Source organism: Vulpes vulpes, chromosome 7, assembly GCF_048418805.1.
Source record: "Vulpes vulpes isolate BD-2025 chromosome 7, VulVul3, whole genome shotgun sequence".
Lineage (NCBI taxonomy): Eukaryota > Metazoa > Chordata > Mammalia > Carnivora > Canidae > Vulpes > Vulpes vulpes.
Window position 1 is genome coordinate 17,019,388 of NC_132786.1, and position 5,536 is coordinate 17,024,923.

Consider the following 5,536-nt stretch of genomic DNA (forward strand, 5'->3'; position numbering starts at 1 on the left):
CAAGGGGCCAGGTTTGACAACATGAAATTCTCTTCTCACACACACACACACACACACACACACACACACACACACACACAATTCTCTTTACAGTTGATACAGTTATGGCCAACCAGTGTGCTGATAGCAGAAGACAACACAAAGCATTTCATATGGCACCTTCTGTCTAACTGGTATGACATTGTTTCTACTTGACTCCTTTTATCACTATGGGGAAATATGTTTTCTTGCAGGAAGAGACATATACGGAATCTTTCTTCTTTGGTCACAATTCTGTCAGCATCATGACTTGTATGTAGGCTTACAAAATCCTTATTTTCTTTGGATCTGACGTAATCTTACCTCAGACAAAGGGAAGTAGTTTGCAACAAAAGAAATGTGTCCATGGGCTTACCCCAAAATCCACTGGTCTCAACATCTACAAGTAGCAGATCTGATAGAATGGAATAATCTGCTAAAGACTGTTGTAGCATCTTTCCGGAGACAAAATCTTGTGGATCTGGGATGGCGTCCCACCAGATGTTACAGACCTTACACCATTATCCAACACATGCCATCTCTCCTGCTGTCAAAATGCACAAATCCAGAAACCAAGGAAGGCAGTGAGAGTAGCTTCTTTCAGCAAATAGGTAGAAGTGCCCTAGTTTACACAGAAGAAATGCTTCCCCTAGACAACACAATCTCTGTTAAATTGGAAAGTAAGTATGCCCTCGGGCCATCGTAAACCCCTCAAGCTCTTAAACTTACTGGCAGAGAAAGGGACTACAATCATGGTTGAGGTGACTGATGTTATTTAACAATAGGAAATCAGATTGCTGCCGCACAATGGAGGCAAGAACCCTTTCTAGAACCTAGAGGTTTCTCTGGATTGCCTCACTTCTATAAAAGGTCAGGTAACAGAATAATGAAGCAATCCAATCAAGGCAGAAGCAATCAAAGGCTTATACCACAAGATCATATCACCAGATAAAGAATACTATAGCCCAGTCACTGACAGAGCTTAGAATACACATTGAATGGATGTAGCTAGAAGAATATAGAATTGTCATTTAAGGTCCTATGAGAGGTTACACAAGTTACGGGACTATGGCAGCTATATTTTATGTTAATTGAGAATTTCTTCTCTCACTTTTCCCCCTAGATTATCTTACATAAAGCTGGCATACTGAGGTTTGCCAACATTATAGATTTTATTTGGGAATATGACTGAACTGACATCAGGTCATAAGGTTATAGTAGGTGATGGGATTCATGTATCCCTTGTATTAGAGACACCTTTTTTTCGTCTGGAAAAGAAAAGATGCCAAGAATAAAGAGGAGTGGAATGCAGGAAATTTTCAATTTTTTCTTGCATATCCACACTCCGCTCTCTTTCTCAATGCCAAGGAGGCTGTCCTGTATGGACTACATCTGTGCACTTCCTTCTCTGGCTTCAGATTGGATCCGGCCAATGGGAGGAACCAGGAAGAGTTTGGAGGTTGGCAAAAAGTAAAGTCAAGATATCTACTCCCTTGGTTCTTCCTTGGAGAGTAGACATCATCTGTCCCCAAAAAAGGCCACAGTCTCTGTCAGGTGACCCTCTGCAAAAAGGTATTTTTTTATGAGCTCATATAATTGCCTTCTCCCTTTCTATTTAAGGTCTAGGAATAGTGATGACTTAACCGCTGATTACTAGCCCAGTGTACAACCAACTATTCCTTGTTTTATCTAAACTCTATTGACTCCTGTATAAGTAGTTCTCGTATTACATTTTCCTTGGCTACCTCCTGAAGTGTACATCTGTTTCCTGCTGATACAGATTTTTAGAAATGTAAGTGAGAACTGTAGCAGATACCCCACTCACATGATAAAGTTGATAGTTAAACCACTCTGATAAGCACTTAACCCAACATTTTCTCTATATTCAATTCTAGTTTTCAGTTAAACTCCCTAACATGCTTTCCTAAAAGTCTTCAACATTTTTTTGGTGTCATATTCTTCAACCAGTTAAAAAATATATGACGATATATCTGTAATATATCATGATTCTCTGTTCATGATTAATAAAGGTATTACAGGAAACGAAAAGTAGAAAACTTAAAGGTAAAAAATAATAAAATAATTCTAATACTCTCTTTTTCTACCCCAGTAAAGTAACTTATGCATCCTTGAGGTGGATATAGTACATTCTGGAAACCATTGCCAATAAATAAATCATAGCATGCATTTCTTCTTGCTGTAAAAAATGGTTGTTCGTTGACATTGTTGGTTGATTGGCTGTTATACAGATACTATTTCATTTTGGTATTCACCTCACAGTGCTGAACGTGGGGTTGACTCTCTTACTGATTATTCTTAATGGTATAATATCAAGAAAAAGGAAAAGTTAATGGATAGGATTTCTTAGGTCAAAAATACGGATTAGGTTCAAGTGGTAGGTGTGCATTGTGATCATAACATTGTCACATTTCATGGAAAAAGGTATGTTAAGGTATATATATGTGTGAACTGTACATATATTTGAATTCTGATGAGGTGTAGTAAGTGGGGTTGGGTGGAATACAGAATCTGGAAAAGGAAGTTTAGAATAGTGAGACACATAGAGTGGAATCATGAAAGCACAATTTGTTTTATTCTAAATATTAATCAGAATGTATTCCTTCAATTCAGGTTAAAATACTGCAAGTTTCTATGATACTAAAAGCTTCATTAGGTTAATGAAGGTTTGTAAGGTTTACAGTTCTGAATGATCAGATATTATCCTGAAAGAAAGCTTATATGATTCATCAGTAAACTTATAAAAATGAAATTATATCAGTTCTTCAATTTAGCTGTCCAGTAATGGACCCAGATTTCCTATTTCCTAACTTATTCCTTCATCTTTAAATCAGATCCTTTTCAGAAGCTCTAGCAATAATTTCAGTACATCAAAATTAAATAATGTAAATTTGCTACAAGGGGCCCCATCATGTGAAATGTATCATTTTGATAATTATTCTATTCATAGAGGAAATTTCTACCGGAAGAAAAAAAGGTCCAATGTTCTACACAAACTAAAAGCTAACCTCAGCCATCCCATATTTAATCACTACCTGCCTCCTACTGCCACCCCTTATGTTCATATGTTTTGGACGTTCAACATTTTATTGCCCATCTTTGTAAACCAGCTGCTGATCTTTGTATTTATTCATAGTTATTATACATTTTATTGCTTAACATTAATTTAACTGAATTTTTATTTTCTACTACCTTTGGGCAATAATAAGAGCAACCAGGATATAAATAATGTGCTATAATAAAGGAAGATTTCATATTAATAGTCAAAAAAATAAATGGAATGTTAGCTGAATAGTGTAAATATGTCATTAAAATTTCAGAAACCCATAATATATATATATGTATGTATATATATATATATATATATACACACACACCTTTGTCCTTTTTTTTTTTTTTTCTCATTAAACTTTTGTTTTAATGGGTCTCAAAATTCTGTGACAGATTTTTGGTCAAGTTGTTTCCATTAAAAAGTACTGATTTTAAAAACTAATAACTTAAAACTGCCACACACGCACAAAAAAAAAAAAAAAAAAACAAATGGTCCACAAAACATTCTCCTTTCCTTCTGAAGGTTTTACGATGCATTGTTATCATTAACCAGTCTTTTACTATTAAACTTAAATGGCCAATTGACACAAAGAGTTCTGAGACCGTTCTTCCACCACTGATTAAGACTGGGGTGGCAGGTATTGGGGATAATATTCATTTAGCCTTCTGAGCTTTCTGGGCAGACTTGGTGACTTTGCCAGCTCCAGCTGCCTTCTTGTCCACTGCTTTGATGACACCCACAGCAACCGTCTGTCTCATGTCACGAACAGCAAAACGACCCAGAGGAGGATAGTCAGAGAAGCTCTCAACACACATAGGTTTGCCAGGAACCATATCAACAATGGCAGCATCCCCAGATTTCAAGAACTTGGGACCATCTTCCAGCTTCTTTCCGGAACGACGATCTATCTTTTCCTTCAGCTCAGCAAACTTGCAAGCAATGTGAGCTGTGTGACAATCCAGCACAGGTGCATATCCAGCACTGATTTGGCCTGGATGGTTCAGGATAATCACCTGAGCTGTGAAGCCAGCTGCTTCCATTGGTGGGTCATTTTTGCTGTCACCAGCCACGTTGCCACGACGAACATCTTTGACAGATACGTTCTTGACATTGAAGCCCACATTGTCCCCAGGAAGAGCCTCACTCAAAGCTTCATGGTGCATTTCAACAGACTTTACTTCAGTTGTAACATTGACTGGAGCAAAGGTGACCACCATACCAGGCTTAAGAACACCAGTCTCCACTCGATCCACTGGGACAGTTCCAATACCACCAATCTTGTAGACGTCTTGGAGAGGCAGACGCAGGGGCTTATCAGTTGGACGAGTTGGTGGCAGAATGCAATCCAGGGCTTCAAGCAGTGTGGTTCCACTGGCATTCCCATCTTTACGGGTGACTTTCCATCCCTTGAACCAAGGCATGTTAGCACTTGGCTCCAGCATGTTGTCACCATTCCAACCAGAAATTGGCACAAATGCTACTGTGTCGGGGTTGTAGCCAATTTTCTTAATGTAGGTGCTGACTTCCTTAACGATTTCCTCGTATCTCTTCTGGCTGTAAGGTGGTTCAGTGGAATCCATTTTGTTAACACCAACAATTAGTTGTTTTACACCCAGTGTGTAAGCCAGAAGGGCATGCTCACGGGTCTGCCCATTCTTGGAGATACCTGCTTCAAATTCACCAACACCAGCAGCAACAATCAGGACAGCACAGTCAGCCTGAGATGTGCCTGTAATCATGTTTTTGATAAAGTCTCTGTGTCCTGGGGCATCAATGATGGTCACATAATACTTGCTGGTCTCGAATTTCCACAGGGAGATATCAATGGTGATACCACGTTCACGTTCAGCTTTCAGTTTATCCAAGACCCAGGCATACTTGAAGGAGCCTTTTCCCATCTCAGCAGCCTCCTTCTCAAATTTCTCGATAGTTCTTTTGTCGATTCCACCACATTTGTAGATCAGATGGCCAGTAGTGGTAGACTTGCCCGAATCTACGTGTCCAATGACGACGATGTTGATGTGAGTCTTCTCCTTTCCCATTTTGGTTTAGGTTTAGCGGTGGTTTTCACGACACCTGTGTTCTGGCGGCAAACCCGTTGCGAAAAAGCACCTTTGTCCTTTTTAATAAGGACAGCTTATCAACTCAGTTGTCCAACTTATCAACTCAGAAACTCAACCATTCAAAATACCCAAGACCCAAGTCAATACTCAGTAAGCATTTACCGTCTGTGCCAAATATACATGATAATTCTAATATTTAAATGTCATAAAAATCAAGATGCTCAACTTTTAGCAAGGTACATGTCTAAATGAACATCTTTTTAAAAATTGATCAGAACTACATGAAATATTGTCAAGTAGAACCTGGCTTTTATTATCTAAGCCTTGTTTTTATTTGTTTTTTAAAGGGACTTTTGGTTACATCATAAGGTTAAAGGCATATTGT

The 5,536-nt window shown here is 38.5% G+C and overlaps 1 pseudogene; it reads right to left on the bottom strand.

Moving 5' to 3' along the window:
* Window positions 1-3,728: 3,728 nt before the first annotated feature.
* LOC140599788 (elongation factor 1-alpha 1 pseudogene) lies at window positions 3,729-5,307 on the bottom strand (annotated as a pseudogene).
* Between the last annotated feature and the right edge of the window lie 229 nt (window positions 5,308-5,536).